At 39.3% G+C, this 19,388-nt stretch overlaps 1 long non-coding RNA gene across 1 annotated transcript in view; it reads left to right on the forward strand.

Annotated features, from left to right (window-relative positions):
• The window catches only part of LOC119733347, a 36,166-nt gene extending 20,179 nt beyond the window's left edge, over nucleotides 1-15,987 (forward strand). Inside the window, exon 3 of the long non-coding RNA XR_005271788.1 lies at nucleotides 15,948-15,987. This is a non-coding gene — a long non-coding RNA (uncharacterized LOC119733347). The remainder of the gene's footprint in view (nucleotides 1-15,947) is intronic.
• The last annotated feature ends 3,401 nt before the right edge of the window (nucleotides 15,988-19,388 follow it).

Below are 19,388 nucleotides of genomic sequence, written 5' to 3' on the forward strand. Positions count from 1 at the left end.
TGGCATTAATCTTTGTCAGATATCATTGAAAGTTGGCATAAGCATAGTCCCTATAGCCAAGATGTGTCCCGAAGAGTGACTTCATGGTGACGTCATCGAGTGATTTATTATGGATTTATGAATAATTAATTTTTCTCATAGACTTTGTACACAGCTTTCTCCACAAGTCTTTCCCTATACAACACTGATATATCTTACTGAGTAGTTCTGAACTTCGGCTGAGAATTACTATGAGAAGGAAAAAGAAATCGTATTTTTTTACGCCTGTCATTTGATTGAAAATATTCCCAAGAGTTAGAATAGCAAGTAATATTTTATAAAAATGTTTCAGTTTAAAGGAAAATCACGCATTTAAAGGTGCAGTTTTTCTTCTGTGGGATTTTTAACCTATTGACTTTTCCCCTTTTTTAAGCCACCATTTTCATAACTTGGCGATCTGGAATCGTCATCAAAGTTACAGCCAAGGAAGACCCTCATACAAAAATTATGCCAAGACTATGACATCATGATGACGTCATCATCAAGTGATTTATTATGGATTCATGAATAATTAATTTTTCTCATAGACTTTGTACACAGCTTTTTCCACAAGTCTTTTCCTATACAACACTGATATATCTTACTGAGTAGTTCTGAACTTCGGCCGAGAATTACTATGAGAAGGAAAAAGAAATCGTAGTTTTTTACGTTTGCCATTTGATTGAAAATATTCCCAAGAGTCAGAATATCAAGTAATATTTTATAAAAATGTTTCAGTTTAAAGGCAAATCACTAATTTAAAGGTGCAGTTTTTCTGCTGTGTGATTTTTAACCCATTGACTTTGAACAATGGGTTAACTTGGCGATCTGGAATCGTCATCAAAGTTACAGCCAAGGAAGACCCTCATACAAAAATTATGCCAAGACTATGACGTCACGATGACGTCATCACCTAATTTTTTTATTGATTTTTGAAAATTTACTTACATATTGTGAAGTCTTATATCTACAGAAATGTAAGTCCGATTGGGTTGAAACTTGGTATGTGGCTATACCAGGATGTGTTATACATTAAAAATGAGGTGATGTCATGATGACGTCATCCTGAGATTTATATGAATATTTATTTTTTTGGACCTTTTAGCCATATCTCCCAAACGCAACATGCAAAATGCTAAATTCTTTTTTGCATTTGGTCTGTTATGTAATAGCTATTCGCACAAAACTTGAAAAATGTGTGATGTCATCATGACGTCATCAAAATGCGATTTTTCCAAACTCATATGAGGAAAGGTCCAATTGTTTTGAAACTTGGTGGGTAGGTAGTTAATCATACTAGTATGCAAAGTTCGAAGTGACTTCACGATGACGTCATCAAAAAATTTATAAATATTTGTCGATTTTCAAAGTGCGTTTTTGACTCTTTGCCAGTGATTTACTTAGATCACTCTTTGTCCAAGCAAAGACCTTGTACACACGCACATACATCGTATTGCCGAGGTCAAATCCTGTCCACAGTGACCGTTTTAACCGATTTTCGGCTAACTTTGACAGATTTTATGTTCATGCATATTCAGGGAATATTATTGATTAAAAAAAATCATAATGCGGAAAAGCCCTATGTTCTGTTGCAAACAGACATAGACCTCTAGTTTTTTTTCCTTCTTCTTTTTGTTGCCTAAACCCCATAGACTTTGTGCATGTTTTTTCTGGCCTCCACTTTTGGCATTAATCTTTGTCATACATCATTCAAAGTTTGCATAAGCATAGTCCTTATAGCAAAGATGTGTCCCGAAGATTGACGTCATGGTGACGTCATCGACTAATTTATTATAGATTTTTGAATATTTAATTTTTCCCATAGACTTTGTACACAGAAATTTAAAACAAATTGTCGCTTTTCAAAGGGCATTTTTGACTCCTTGCCAGTAATTCATTTACACCAATCTTTGTCCAAGCAAAGACCCTAATTCAAACAACATTGTGGAATGATGACGTCATGATGACGTCATCCTGTGTTTATTTATAGGCAATTAAATTTCGACACTTTTAATATTTAAAAATGCATAAGAAATCAACCGTACGCGTCCGCAGCATTCTGTTGCCGGCAAGTGGTAGATGGCTTAGGTCTTCATTTCATTCAGTGTGCGTGCAATCACGTGACCCTTGCTTCTGGTCGAAAAAGGCCCCAACCGGAAGTGGCTTATTATTTGAAAGTGGTAATAGAAATAAACTTGCTTTTAACGGTGTTAGTCTCTTGGCCGATAGTATTCTTCAAATCATCTACCGATGACGTCATGCAATCTTCGAGCGCCCTCTAGCGACAGGTTGAAAATTAGCAAAAATGTATTTTGAATAGATGTCTGTGGCGAAGTTTGTCGGAATCGCCTAAATATTGGTGTATATAATGACCTTGACCCACTTAAGACGTGTGCGAAGTTTTAGGCGAATGACGTCATCAGACCGGAAGTTATAATGAAAAGACCCTTTTTCATTTGAAAATTCCTGAAAAATCAACCATGGCAGTTTTTATATTTGTTTTTACTTTAATTGTTGATTGAAGGGTAGGTCTAAAACATTTCAAAGTTTCGAGGCGATAAGCGAACTCGAACATACCCTGCGCACGCTTCAAACTTCACGTTGACAATACCTCTGCTTCAAAACATTTACAGGACAGGACGTCCACAATGTACATGTACGTACGTTGTACATAGGCACATACATCGTATGTCAGCCTGCAGCGCACGTGCTGCTGAAGTCAAATCCTGTCCACAGTGACCGTTTTAGCCGATTTTCGGCTAAACTTTGACAGATTTTATGTTCATGCATGCGCATAGACAGGGACGTATTATAGCACTTTTGGCATTAATCTTTGTCAGATATCATTGAAAGTTGGCATAAGCATAGTCCCTGTAGCCAAGATGTGTCCCGAAGAGTGACGTCATGATGACGTCATCATCAAATGATTTATTATGGATTCATGAATAATTAATTTTTCTCATAGACTTTGTACACAGCTTTCTCCACAAGTCTTTCCCTATACAACACTGATATATCTTACTGAGTAGTACTGAACTTCGGCTGAGAATTACTATGAGAAGGAAAAAGAAATCGTATTTTTTTACGCCTGTCATTTGATTGAAAATATTCCCAAGAGTTAGAATAGCAAGTAATATTTTATAAAAATGTTTCAGTTTAAAGGAAAATCACGCATTTAAAGGTGCAGTTTTTCTTTTGTGGGATTTTTAACCAATTGACTTTTCCCCTTTTTTAAGCCACCATTTTCAAAGCTTGGCGATCTGGAATCGTCATCAAAGTTACAGCCAAGGAAGACCCTCATACAAAAATTATGCCAAGACTATGACATCATGATGACGTCATCATCAAGTGATTTATTATGGATTCATGAATAATTAATTTTTCTCATAGACTTTGTACACAGCTTTCTCCACAAGTCTTTCCCTATACAACACTGATATATCTTACTGAGTAGTTCTGAACTTCGGCCGAGAATTACTATGAGAAGGAAAAAGAAATCGTAGTTTTTTACGTTTGCCATTTGATTGAAAATATTCCCAAGAGTCAGAATATCAAGTAATATTTTATAAAAATGTTTCAGTTTAAAGGCAAATCACTAATTTAAAGGTGCAGTTTTTCTGCTGTGTGATTTTTAACCCATTGACTTTGAACAATGGGTTAACTTGGCGATCTGGAATCGTCATCAAAGTTACAGCCAAGGAAGACCCTCATACAAAAATTATGCCAAGACTATGACGTCACGATGACGTCATCACCTAATTTTTTTATTGATTTTTGAAAATTTACTTACATATTGTGAAGTCTTATATCTACAGAAATGTAAGTCCGATTGGGTTGAAACTTGGTATGTGGCTATACCAGGATGTGTTATAGATTAAAAATGAGGTGACGTCATGATGACGTCATCCTGAGATTTTATATGAATATTTATTTGTTTGGACCTTTTAGCCATATCTCCCAAACGCAACATGCAAAGTGCAAAATTCTTTTTTGTATTTGGTCTGTTATGTAATAGCTATTGGCACAAAACTTGAAAAATGTGTGACGTCATCATGACGTCATCAAAATGTGATTTTTCAAAACTCATATAAGGAAAGGTCCAATTGTCATGTAACTTGGTGGGTAGGTAGTTAATCATACTAGTATGCAAAGTTCGAAATGACGTCACGATGACGTCATCAAAAATTTAAAAATAATTGTCGATTTTCAAAGTGCGTTTTTGACTCTTTGCCAGTAATTTATTTAGATCACTCTTTGTCCAAGCAAAGACCTTGTACACACACACATACATCGTATTGCCGAGGTCAAATCCTGTCCACAGTGACCGTTTTAGCCGATTTTTTTGGCTAACTTTGACAGATTTTATGTTCATGCATATTCAGGGCATATTATTGATTAAAAAAAATCATAATGCGGAAAAGCCCTATGTTCTGTTGCAAACAGACATAGACCTCTAGTTTTATTTATTATTATGTCATGGTGTCTGGGTCATTTTGGAAACTGCGAGAATGCTTTAAATTTTCACGGCTTGTATGCTACAATTTCTCTATAGAAGGATAATTGGGGATCTATGATTTGCATTCTGATGGACCTGATTGGCGTATATAACACTATTAAACACCTGTCGTTAAAAAATGCAAACAATTTCATCTTTAATACACTGATTACAAAATGCATGATGGCGAAATTGCCCACACACTATCACAAAACGAGGCATTTAACATTTAAACTCTGACAGCTTAGAACTGCAATGTGTATTGTTGGGGACGGATTTGAATATAAATTATAAATACATGCATATTACAATTTTTTTTCGTCAAATAATTATCTCCATTAGGGTCTGTGCATTTCTAATACATGTATGCTTAATTGTTCCTGTACACTTATTAGGAAATAAAGCTTAAATTAGTGTGTAGTAAGGACTCTGTTTCATTATGAGAACGAATAGACTCCTATAATAATTGTTTGTTTTAGGACCTAAACGTTTGGCTGAACAGTACATGTACTGTTATGTACATGTATATCGTCATAGTTCGCCAAGATAATGTTGAATGTCAGCTGGCTTAATTTTGTGGGAATAGGGAAGGTTATTTTATGAAGGGAAATAAAATATAAGGGCTGTCCTAAAGTATAATTATTACAATATACACAATTACTTTAAAATGTATAATTGATATACATGAACATTGAAGCTAGTAAAAAAAATAAAAATAACTCGTCACTGAGTCTCCGCAATTTCGTCAAGCACAACCCTGCCCGGTTGGCCCATATTTAGGGGTGTTGGGCAGTACCACAAGACAAGACGAGACAAGTACATTATTCGCATAATTGTGATGGCAACGGAAGGCATAGCAAGTCGTCATGTTTCCCTGCAGAGTTGGTCTGTAACTGCTGCTCGGCAAAATGAGTACATCAGCAAGTTCTTGATATGTAGCTCCACCTCGTTTATGATGTGAAGGCTCAGCAAAGAAGGCAAAATTCTGCACCTCATTCGTGTCATTTCTCACTGGACACGATGCCTCTTTGCTGCGTATGTTCGCGAACAAGTGGCCAGGGTGACCGTAAGGTCATGACTAAATTCTGCTAAATGAACTTCAAAAATCTGTCAGATTTATCAAAAATCAGCCAAATTCCACAGAAATACTAAAAATACACTATAAACACTTTAAATCCCATGGAGATGTTGTAGTATTGCCTTAATCAATGTTCAAATTACATTATAAACAATATATTGCGACAGAAAAGAAAATATGAAATTGAGTAATATCAGGCAAAACATGCCGGGTTGCATCACGACAAAATCCGGTTCCCAGTGAACCTCGGCACCTAGATCAGACAACCTGTCCCATTTTGCAAGGGTTTGTTTGAAAGATTGAAGCTTTTGTAAACAAATCAACCATATATTTTTGCAAATTTGTGTTTTTCTGTCAAGTAACCAAATTCGCAAAAAACTGCCAGAAATCTGCCAAAAAATCCATTCTGTCAAATTTTCTGTCAAACTCGTTTTATAACAAAAAATCTGTCAAAGTTAGCCGAAAATCGGCCGAAAATCGGCTAAAACGGTCACTGTGCAAGTGGCGCTGGCGGTCATTGTGTTCCCAGAATTGATAGGTACTCAATGCATGCATTAATGTTCGGCCCCGGTATTGGGAGCTGACTATTTCTCATCATTTTTGGCTAGCTATAATTTCGTGCACGTGGGAAAGTCCCGCGTTATTTACAACGGCTGTTTCATGTACATGTATTATATTCTTCATATAATCAGACTGCGTTGATTTTTTTTTCTATTAAGGCCGACAGTATAAATGAAATAAACTACTAAAAATGAACAAACATTGTTTTCACAATATATAATGTTACTAAATATGGATAAGTACCTTTAAACACCTACTTTCACCAAACAATTACTTTCGTGAATTTCATGAGTGAGTGTTTTTTTTGTCACGTCACTCTATGCCGTTCGTCAAGATATATTTGATAAAATCAATCATATTGATTGCGTTACCTTATCACCACATAAAGGTTATTGTCGATTTTTTTTATGTTTTTTTTTTAGAAACAAAGAGCAACTTTTTAACCTGATTTGTGATCCCATTTTCCGGCCAAAAAAAATCTGTCAAAATGGTTCCAGTTTTTTTTTCAGACCGTACGTACCCGTGCGCCGTCCGGTTGGATCGGCTTCTGGACGAAGTTCCAGTGATCCGGACTGCATGGCTTCCCTGCACTCAATATTTTGAACCAGCGGAATGGACTTACCTGTTTCAGTTCATTTCTTCAACCATGTTTTATTAGCATAATACGAGATTTTAAGTTCCAGCATAATTTATATCATCGTCAAAAACTAATCACAATATTATATTAAACTGAAGAAAATCGTTTTTTTCAACGTCGCCGTCAGCATTCGGTGTGAATCCTTAATCATTTTTTAATTTGTGTTTTTACATTCAGTTTTTCACTGCAATCGTGTTTCCTTCAACTGAATTTTCAACAGGCTAGTGCTTGCGCACTAGCCTTCCTAAAAAATATTAGGAAGTTGTCCCAATGTCCGTTAATGTTTTTGATTAACTTTTGCATTGAAAAAAAAACATCGCTATTTCACATGCCACTTATCAAAACCTTTCGCCGCTCGCGCTCGCGAACATTAATCTCTCAAATAAACCCCAATATATTTTGGGCACGCATGTTCGCTGACTTCACGTTATTAGACGTCCAAGTGCTGTGAATTATTCAGTACGAACATTAACATAACAAAGGCGCAGGTTTCGTGCTACCTCATTAACTTGACCACGGATGGATGAGTAGCTCCGCGAAGTTCGCGAACTGCTCTGCTCTAAGATATTCGCGAACATTCGCGAACAGTTCGCGAAGTCTATTTTGAAGCCTGCCCTAAATTATCTGAAGGCCCCCCCCCCTAAAAAATCACACCCCTCCCTAAAACACACCAAGGGAGTATTGAAATCCACCAGCAACCATTATCCTGTGAATTGTCTGTGCCCGCCACAAATAAAAAACACCTAACAAAACACCAGCAACTACCCGATATTATACTGACATAAATTATCTGAGCCCCCCCCCCCCCCCCCCCCTCCCCCCAAAAAAAAACGTAGAGGGAATATTGTAATCCACAATGCATTCACAATGAGTGGTACCTCTCACTGACTGTCCCACGGGTCAAAATCAGTCGACTGGTTTTGACCCACCTCTCATTGACTGTCCCACAGTGCATTCACAATGAGTGGTACCTCTCATTGACTGTCCCACGGGTCAAAACCAGTCGACTGATTTTGACCCGCCTCTCATTGACTGTCTCTCAGTGCATTCACAATGAGTGGTACCTCTCATGACTGTCCCACGGGTCAAAACCAGTCGACTGATTTTGACCCACCTCTCATTGACTGTCTCTCAGTGCATTCACAATGAGTGGTACCTCTCATGACTGTCCCACGGGTCAAAACCAGTCGACTGATTTTGACCCGCCTCTCATTGACTGTCTCTCAGTGCATTCACAATGAGTGGTACCTCTCATGACTGTCCCACGGGTCAAAACCAGACGACTGATTTTGACCCGCCTCTCATTGACTGTCTCTCAGTGCATTCACAATGAGTGGTACCTCTCACTGACTGTCCCACGGGTCAAAACCAGACGACTGATTTTGACCCGCCTCTCATTGACTGTCTCTCAGTGCATTCACAATGAGTGGTACCTCTCACTGACTGTCCCACGGGTCAAAACCAGTCAACTGATTTTGACCCGCCTCTCATTGACTGTCCCACAATGCATACACAATGAGTGGTACCTCTCATTGACTGTCCCACGGGTCAAAACCAGTCGACTGATTTTGACCCGCCTCTCATTGACTGTCTCTCAGTGCATTCACAATGAGTGGTACCTCTCATGACTGTCCCACGGGTCAAAACCAGACGACTGATTTTGACCCGCCTCTCATTGACTGTCTCTCAGTGCATTCACAATGAGTGGTACCTCTCATGACTGTCCCACGGGTCAAAACCAGTCAACTGATTTTGATCTGCCTCTCATTGACTGTCCCACTGTGCATTCACAATGAGTGGTACCTCTCATGACTGTCCCAGGGGTCAAAACCAGTCGACTGATTTTGACCCACCTCTCATATTGACTGTCTCTCAGTGCATTCACAATGAGTGGCTGGTATTGTCAAACAGCTGTGGCTACTGTGTGGTTGTTGATTGTTGTATTGACCTGATAAAGTATTGTCTGCAAGTGGCTGGTATTGTCAAACAGCTGTGGCTACTGTGTGGTTGTTGATTGTTGTATTGACCTGATAAAGTATTGTCTGCAAGTGGCAGGCATTGTCAAACAGCTGTGGCTACTGTGTGGTTGTTGATTGTTGTATTGACCTGATAAAGTATTGTCTGCAAGTGGCTGGCATTGTCAAACACCGAATCGAAAGGAGATGTAGAGGGCATACTTCAAGTAGGACACACGGCAGTTCCACATGCATAGCGCGCACACACACAAAGGTTCTGTTTGCGTTAGTTCTGTATTTGTGAACTCCAATGATGCCGGTGACGTCACACAACATAGCGCTGTCCACATACAGAAAAAAAACATCGATGTTTCGTCCCAAATAATGTCAAAATTAGACACTTTAGAAATACATTTTATTATCATAAATGACAGGCAATGACGGGATATGATGTTTTCTTTAGGAAATAAATGAGAAAGGGGTATAATTTATATGCCAAGGTGTGTTTTAGGGGAATATTCGCCAACATTTTTGCAATGCGGGATGAATTTATTCGCGTATCGAAGACTTTTAAAAGCCCTTCAAGAAAAGCGAAACGCAGTTTTTCAGAAGAAAGCTTTATGTTGATACGATTATTCAGTTATGAAAAAAGCCAAATCATACTTTTTCTTGGTCGGGTCGACATTTTAAAATAAAATATAGACGTTGAAAGTCAGACTACAATTCCAAAGCTTCGCTGTGAATTCGGGCTGCTGCATCGCTGGTTCATGATCTAGTATCCCACTAATACATGCAAACTGGCGCGCGGGTACCAACTGGCCTAGCGCCGCGTGTGTTGTGTACACAAAAGCGCCGTACAACGTGTACACATGTACATATGCGTACGTAAAACCATCGCATTTTACGGACAATCGCAAGACATTGAATAAAATTTAAAAATACATAAAATGCAAAACAGATTACATAGAAATAAAGAACCATCTGTCTTTAGCTGAAAACACTCACTGTGGACAAAATAAACACACAATCCGAAATTCACAAATGTTTAGTGTTGTACAGTGAGTGAGTGAGTGAGTGTTGTACAGCATATTAAAGCAGCACAATCCAAAACCAACATTAGAGACACACTCTCGGAAAAAATGGTTCGGATAACATTGTTAACTTATTTCTTATGATGGGACTGCGGTTTGGCCGAAGTCAATTGAGCGTGATCGGCTGACTGATAAGGTTTAGGTACAAAACCCCAAGACAACGAGGTTTTTGTATAGAAAGCTGCTGGACCACATTTTGCGAGAGTGTGTCCGTAATGGGCCTGCCGGTAATGCTGAGCCTGCATACTGCCAAAGTTACCAGTGGCATCCCTACATGATTTTCTCGTGCAAATAGGACCCATTTTGGACCCTAATTTTATCAAATCTGCTCTTAGATAATAGCCCAAAAGCTAGGGAGATGATCCTCGGCTATATTCGCACGATTCCACCGATTTTTTAACTAGACGGTCTCGTTTTTTGCAAAAAATTGTGGGGGCACTTTTTATGCAAATTAACGACGCGGACGCGTAGAAATTTTGAAACCCTAATCAAATTTATTGCGCCCGCTGTTGGTCTTATTGCGCCATTCTGATAAATCTTCTGTTTAGCATACCCCCCCCTCACAGCCACCCCCCCCCACCACCACACCGAAAAATAATGGTAATTAAATACTGTTAAAAATGTGCTCGTTTATTCAGAAATTCATGAAGCATATTCAAACTGATTGGATGTTTCCAAAGTGTCTTTCCCATTTGCAAAAGTTCTTTTTAAAAGCCCATCAACCATTAGAGACACACTCTCGGAAAAAATGGTTCGGATAACATTGTTAACTTATTTCTTATGATGGGACTGCGGTTTGGCCGAAGTCAATTGAGTGTGATCGGCTGACTGATAAGGTTTACGTACAAAACCCCAAGACAACGAGGTTTTTGTATAGAAAGCTGCTGGACCACATTTTGCGAGAGTGTGTCCATAATGAAGCATGAATTTGACATCAGTATGAGACACTCTATCCTCTTAATATTCTGGGGGAAGTTGCTGACAAGTAATTGGATCTATAGCTTAAACAAAACAATAACAAATAGGTTTTTGTTTGGCAATAAACGCATTCTTTATTTCACAACCAATCCATATCATTTAAAAAAAAACAGTTTCATTTACAGAAGTGAAACTTCACAACAGCCATATTTTATAAGTAAATAAAGTGCACATGTAATGCAGGCATGAACTCAACCAGTGAAATCAGGTTTGGCAAGTGATAAAACTATGAAAAGTCTGAAATATGAAATAGGGTAGTTGCAGTTGATTCAAGAAATTGATTCAAAAATTCAACTTTATGAAAGGGCAAATGGATTTAAGCATACCCTCACACCTGAAGACAGTAAAGGCTTTTTTTTATATTTATTTATTATTAATATTTTGTTGGAGAAAGGAGCTTGCAGTTCAACTGCACTATTTCATGAGTGGTGGTGATGGCAATTTCAGGTTTCAATTTTCGCTTCATTAAAATTTCACATACGTACGTGTACACGTACCTGGATGACCTGCACCAGATTTACAAAGCACATCACTTCACAATTTGATGCAAACACAGTCCACTGTGAAGTTCTTTTCCATTGTGAATGCATCATACATCATCAATTTTGTTAAATATTTTAGAAAAGTTTTCACAAGTACAATCGACGACTCTTTGTTGACTTTTCGACGACTATTTACTGTTCTTTGAATAAATACATTACATGAAAATACATGTACCTGTACATGTAGTCACCTTTTGTCCTTTGAATACACTACGACGTGTCGCACTTACAGCATATTTTGTGAAATGAATCACAGGATGCGTCATCCTAGGGATACAACGATGCATCGTAGGTTACAATAAGTGTCGTGAAATCAGGTACAGATTGTCACCGTCACTACGAACGACACTCTCGCATCCGTGTGTGCACTGTACGTGCGCGTGTTTACAGAACCGGGATATTTTGGGTTTTACGAACTGACATCCGCCACAGTGCGGCACTTTTAGAGGCAACAAGGCATATTTGTACACTTTTGTTTTCACGAACTGACACCCAAGTGTGATGCGGCAATACATCTATCCGTGTACTTGTGCGATTTTACATGTACACATTTTTCATTAAAAATGGATTGAATTGGTTAAAATTAAGATCAGTGTCAGTTCATGAAACCGAAAATGCATGGGTGCGCTCTAAAAGTGTCGCACTGTGGGGGATGTCCCGAATCTGTGAATACGCACGCGTGCAGCGCACTCATGTGTGCACAAGTGTCAGTTTTTGGTGACATTGACAACATATATAGGCTACCATCTGAAATGGCATTAACGACAAAACAGAAACTGTCCTGATCAAAGATTACCTCCAGTTATCTCCTAAATTCCCAAACTATCTCAATTCTCTCAACCCCCCCCCCCCCCCCTGTAAGATTTTCATTATGAAATGTTTACGTCAACTATGTTATTCAAGCATCTGGGACAGGGAGGCAGCAAACAGACTACACCTACCACTCCCAATTCAGATCACACTAAAAATACATGTACGTGTACTCCACACCATGGACTATCTAGAAAGGTTCAGAGTGGGGTTGGGCTGTTTGAATGAACATGGCCATGTCACGGCATGGTCAGGAACTGATACGGAGTTCAATCGCAATGGGTGGGTAGTACAGATCAGATGCGGAGGAATCCAAAGCTCGTCCATTATATGCGGCCATGCATGTCGTTGCCATCTTCAATCCAGAAATAGGAAGAAACTCTTCAAAATCTGAAAGCACAACATGAAATAACAAATGGAACAAAGTTAATGGGATACTTTGAGATGCATGGTGGCAGCAAATACACCAGTCCTTTTCTGGTGTTGACGTCAATTTGAACATGTGCACATTAGGTTAAATGTGACGTACAAAAAATGAAAAGGACAGGTAAAAGGAAGCGTCTCAAAAGTCTCTGTTGAAAATTATTGCCAGGTTATTTTCAATATTTTTGTCTGTGCCTAATTATCTTAAACAACTTTGCTGGGATTTTTCTTGCATTGAATATGAGTGTTAAAAACTATAGAAGATAAGAAAGTTTCATATTTTATCTTTTTCTATATGCACGGACATACATGTAAACATGTACTTGTACATACATGTACATGTACATGATGTATGTACATGCACGTGTACATACATGCCATGATCAATATCTAAGTAAAATAATATCAAGATGCTCACCGATGAAAGTTGTCAAATTTTCTGAAGGTATCCTTCGTCAGGGCAGGGTACGTCATCTGCGTGTCATGGTGGAATGCCGTACACTCCGCATAAGAAGAAATGTAGGCCAACCTCCTCCACAGCGTCCGAGAGACAACCAATAGGTCTAGATGGCAAATTAAAGTACACATTCAAGTTCTTGTACAGTTACGTGACTTTTGTGTTTTTACACAACAAGAACAAGAGCATGCATTACATGGGTTTGGAGTAAACTCGGTACCCAACAACCACAAGACTGTTAACGACTCGGTCCCTAACTGACGGGGTCTGACCGTCTGAGACAGCATGGCCAACTCAGTTCCAGGTCAACTTGGTCCCAGGTACAAATGTATAAAGTCGGTCCAATGTCAACTAAGTCTCAAGTCATTTTAGTCCCAGGTCAAATTTGAAATTAATGGAAAAAATACTCTACAATTATATGACTGAGGACGAAAAAGAAAAGCCTAATGACGGCCCTGGCAATGTAACCTACATGTAGGGCCTACATGTCAAATCCTTTGTTTACGCATTTAGAACATACAGTACACAGTTTCCTTGAGAAGTTTTCAAGAACATTAATTAAATGAGCAATGTCAGGCTCCTGCCTGCAAAGAATGACCTCCATTCCTCCATCATCATGTTCCTGCATGATGCATGCCAGCAAATCCTGACCACGCTGACTATACATGAAATGTAAAAATCATATTGAAATTGGAGGATTCAGGGCTGTTAGGATTAAGGAATGCATTGTGATTATCAGTGTTGGAGGTCTCGAGGCCGGCCTCGGCCTCGAGGCCGATTTTCATGGCCTTGGCCTCGGCCTTGGCCTCGGACGTGCAAGGCCTCGGCCTTGGCCTTGGCCTCGGAGCCTTCCGGCCTCGGCGAATCGGTCGAGGCCGGCTCGAGGCCGCCCATTTTGATGTGTTTTCTATTCTAATTAATTTAAATTTTTTACCGTATCAAACCCTCGAGATTCTGCCGCAGTGGGTTTCGTGAAACGAACGCATATACAATGTACGCACGAATGAACTGGAAATGGTTGCATTGAACGTACTCACGTACGTAGCATCTTCGCCTAGCCTGCGCTTCAGCTTTCCACGTGCGCGCGTGCAAGCGTTATAACTGTTACTACATAAGTCTGGCACCAATCCCATCTGCGTACAATAACTTGTGGTAGTAGACTGGTCTGGTTGCAGTGTTGTACACAATTTTCTCGTTTCGCCTCTGTACCCCGACCTTTAAAAATGATTTGCGGCAAGGTGCGGCAAGCTTAATCATTTCTTTTTATAGGCCACTGTTTCAGTAAAAGTCTGAACTTTCTGGGTACGATCGAGTGTACTAGTCCGTACCATTTTTTTCATAAAGATATGATAAAAACAGTTACGATTTATCAATTAGATTTTATTTTTACACGGTGATTTAAATGAAAATTCCGGCTCACACGGTAATGTTTGGCGCAAATGGTCGATATGGAAAGCGCGATTTCAGAATTCGTTTTTCCATCCAAATGAATGCGAAGTTCTGAATGAATGTTTTATTAATAGGAGTCAGTATTCCTCGTGGTACCAGGATACTTTTTTTGTATTTTTAGAGCCATGTTGATACTTATTACATGTGTAAGTACGGTTTGAAATTGACTAATTTTGCGTGGTTACAGATATACGGCCAAAACCTCTGGACTCCCTACCTCTTGCCATGATCTTAAAATTCTTCGAAGCCATTGGATTCTAATCGGATGATCCGAGAATTCATGGTCATTTTGAAGAACTGAGTGATATCATGCACGCATGTTCCGTGTTGCCGTGTTGTTTGAGCGGGATAATGCGTGGACACTTATCCCGTTGTGTGGAGCGGGATTGGAACTATGCTTTGCCCGTGCGTAACGGCGGGCCGTCTGGCATTGTCTGGTCGCATCGCGGTGTTTGCTCGGCGCGCGCCTGGACAGTGCGAAGGTCGGGGGAGGGGGTCGTAACTTTTTGGTTATGAGTGGTAAAAACCTGATGCAAAAATCAAGCTGTTGTTTATTTTATGGGGATTCCTATGATATTAAGCATTTTTGATAGGTTTTGAAAATAAGATTTATAAAACATGCTAAAAGTAAATAATGTAAATCTTACAGAATAGAAACTCAAAATTTGATTTAAATTGTTGTATCTCCAAAGGGCAAACACCTATGAGCCTGATTCAAACGCCATTGATTTTGTTGTGTAATATGCTTTCAGTGATGCAAAACTTGAGATTTCTTTCTTTAAAAAATAAAATTCGCCGGACTCCCTACAAGAGGAAACCCAATGCAAGCTGTAAATTGGTATTCCATCGTTTACGGAACCATGTTTAGGATGAGACAAATGATGAATTATTCAAAATAAACCAGGCTGTTTTTTAGGAACTAAACCAATCGAGCTAACGCAAAAATTATCAAGTGGCAAGTCTTGGAACGGCCCTGCGAGCCTACCTTGTCTAAGTTCTAACCCTAGTTTTTCAGAAACCACTTTTGGATTTTGAAGAGCAGATTTTAAATTTGTTGATGTCCTAAATTTTTGATTGCCTGTAAAACCTAAAAACCAATTGTAAAACCGTGAATTAAGAATTTGTACTTAATGCCATCATAGCCTTGTAACATAGTTTGAAGCACATCTTTATTTACTGGTGTTATTGGTGTGTCCTGGGATAAATGAGGTCTGTCCCCTTCCTGTTCTGCTTTTAGGCTGTGTATAGGCCTCCTCTTAACAGGAACAATCAAGTCACAGAACAAATTTAAATGGGCGATCTGACTCTGTTATTATGTTCGTGTACAAATGAGTTCTGGTAGCAGGGCTTTGCTTTGTGGAGTTAATTCAATGTTTTCTTTCCCCTTTCGAGCCCTGGCACGAATACAGCTCAATAATTCAAATGTTTCCTTTCGTTATTTGAATCCTTTCAGCAAAGTGAGGACCACTGACTGATGAGGGAATTGCTCTACTGAGATGAATTTGAGCCTGCCTCAAGACATCGTCAGGGCTCCGACAGCCTCATCAAACAGAAACCCGAGGAACCGGAAGCAGGGGGGAGGACCGACAGATGAACGGATGACCTGCTTGCTGGGCTACCCGTTACTGATTCTTGAGGTTAGTTTTTAGTTACATGTACCTAAGGCCCCATCTCGATAATGAATGCCCGTTATTTCCCGTTCTATCTGCGTTCCGGACGATCAGTCTGCAGTTGTCAAGGAGGGCGGGAATCTGCAGACTGGACGGGTGTGTTCACTCAAGCACGGCGACTTTAATGAGCAGGACCAGCCGTGCGCTTTTGTTATCTCAACAATGATGCAATGAATAAACACGAGTCACCGTAGACCTCATGAATACACACGGCTGGAACGCAGAAAGACGATCCGTTTTGTTATCAAACAAAATTGTTCATTATGATTGTGTGAGCAGGAACCGGCCTTTTAAATACAAGTGAATATAATAGCGAAGCGAACATCGAAGCGAATTTGTCATCTGCAATCATTTCCAGAAAGGTTTCTGTTAATATAATAATTTATTTCATGGCGAGAATTTGAAGTGTCGGTATATGAACATTAATTTCACCGAAACCTTTAGGCTTTAAACCGAGTTTTCTTACGAAGATCGTAACAAAAGCCGATGGTACATGGAACATATTCACTGCGTATAAGATAACTGCCAGGATAACAGCGTTTTTTTTGTGTCATTCTAACAAAGTATTTCACTGCATTTTACTCCCAGATTGCCGTATTTCAATGCAAATTAATGTTTCCGAAGTTCTCCACTTCATTATAAAACGATGTGTCACGTAAGTTTGCCGCGAAACTCTGAAGAATTGAGAAGTTTTATGCTTCTATAAGAATTACCATTTGGAAATTTAAACACAAATTGAGATGGGTAACATTCCGGGAAATAAATCACTGCTTAACGCTAGGAAAGAATTGTGAGGGTCTATTAAGTTTGCGTTTAAATTCTTCTTTATTTGACGTACATATAAAAAGGCCAAGGAGTAAAATGTTTTAAGAAAAGAATACATGAAACAGTCGTTTTGCTGGCGGGGATTTCCCCCAGCACGCAACGCAAACAGTCAGCTCCCAAATACAATTGTGTACTAATTCAAGTGGCTGTGATCCTGGTAACACGACGCATCGACGACACATCCAACCGGAACCGCACATGCAAGACGCAGAAGGACCTGACGCACAGATTTCGTGCACTCAAGTTTAGTGACACTAAAAGGGGACATTTTACTGCGTCGTACTACTGCAAGTAGTGGTACAGCTTCAACACCTTGGACAAATGGAATTTCTTTCTCCAAGTTGCACATTTAATTCGAATCCTGATGGCACTGACACTTTGGTATTCGACTAGTGAGTGAGGATCCGATGGAAGTTGACTCCTAGCCTTCTAAAACACATGCTCCACACCCTGTTGATGAGATGTTGAAATGATTAGAAAATCATCCAGAATATGGACTATTCCAGAATAAATGGTTAACACTTTATATCTAGTTTAGATGGCACACATCCTGGGCCCACTTTCTTCAAAATTTTTATTGCGTCCTCCGTTGATGCATACTTGACTGTTGTGTTGCAATCTGGTATTCCATCGTTTACGGAACCATGTTTAGGATGAGACAAATGATGAATTATTCAAAATGAACCAGGCTGTCTTTTAGGAACTAAACCAATCGAGCTAACGCAAAAATTATCAAGTGGCAAGTCTTGGAACGGCCCTGCGAGCCTACCTTGTCTAAGTTCTAACCCTAGTTTTTCAGAAACCACTTTTGGGTTTTGAAGAGCAGATTTTACATTTGTTGATGTCCTAAATTTTTGATTGCCTGTAAAACCTAAAAACCAATTGTAAAACCGTGAATTAAGAATTTGTACTTAATGCCATCATAGCCTTGTAACATAGTTTGAAGCATATCTTTATTTACTGGTGTTATTGGTTTGTCCTGGGATAAATGAGGCCTGTCCCCTTCCTGTTCTGCTTTTAGGCTGTGTATAGGCCTCCTCTTAACAGGAACAATCAAGTCACAGAACAAATTTAAATGGGCGATCTGACTCTGCTATTATGTTTGTTCACAAACGAGTTCTGGTAGCAGGGCTTTGCTTTGTGGAGTTAATTCAATGTTTTCTTTCCCCTTTCGAGCCCTGGCATGAATACAGCTCAATAATTCAAATGTTTCCTTTCGTTATTTGAATCCTTTCAGCAAAGTGAGGACCACTGACTGATGAGGGAATTGCTCTACTGAGATGAGGATGAGCCTGCCTCAAGACATCGTCAGGGCTCCGACAGCCTCATCAAACAGAAACCCGAGGAACCGGAAGCAGGGAGAAGGACCGACAGATAAACAGATGACCTGCTTGCTGGGCTACCCATTACTGATTCTTGAGGTTAGTTTTTAGTTACATGTACCTAAAGAATAAGCAGAAACAAGTAATCAAAATGGGTGATCTGGCGCTCTTCTATGTTCTCCCACAAATAAAGAGTGTTGGTAGTGGGGCACTGCTTTGTGGGGTTAATTCGAACATTTCTTCCCCCCCCCCCCACCTCTTGCTCTACCTTTCAGATATTTCTTAATAATGATAACCCAGTCAAAACCTAGAAAACTCAGAGTCATTGTGAAGAATTATTTGATATTTTATAAGGAGGATTTAAACGTACATACAGACTGGACATTTGTCACAAAATGTCTCTCCCTGTTTATACATTACCCTAATCACATCATAAATTTGAAGCCATTTTGAAAACTGATATTCTTGTTTGACAACAATGTAAAATGGCTTAATAATGTAACTGGAAGTGCCTATTAGAAACTGAATTTGTCCTAAGCACCCTTTTCCTAGCAGTGAAAAAAAGAGAAAAAATACTAGCTCATCTTTTACCTTCATATGCAACATCCATAAACTTATGTACTTGGCCCATTAGAACCCTCCGATGCAAACATGCATACTCAAAATCAGTCAGGTGACCGTTTTTTGACCCGATGGAATTCTATGCATAGAACTAAATTATTGACCCGTTTTGACTGCTTAAGTAACTGGCCATGAGAATGACTTGACCAACTGTGACCCGTAGAACAGTTGTTGATAATGAATATTTGCTGACTGTTATTGGCTCGTTAAAGTACTGTCATAGTCAGTAAGTTGCTGGTATGGACTGTTTGAAACATGATCCCTGTCAAAATAGCTGTGGGTGCTAAATTGCTGTTGACTGTTTTTAACTTGACAGTCCTGATTTGAAAATCACAGGCGTGTGGAAAAAAGCACATCTGGACTTTTCGAGGTGTGTATTTTTTCTAGGTGTGTGATTTTCTAGGTGTGTGATCTGTGGTCCAGGGAAATTCAGGCATGCAATTGTTCGAACTTCGC

Source organism: Patiria miniata, unplaced genomic scaffold, assembly GCF_015706575.1.
Source record: "Patiria miniata isolate m_02_andy unplaced genomic scaffold, ASM1570657v1 HiC_scaffold_25, whole genome shotgun sequence".
NCBI lineage: Eukaryota > Metazoa > Echinodermata > Asteroidea > Valvatida > Asterinidae > Patiria > Patiria miniata.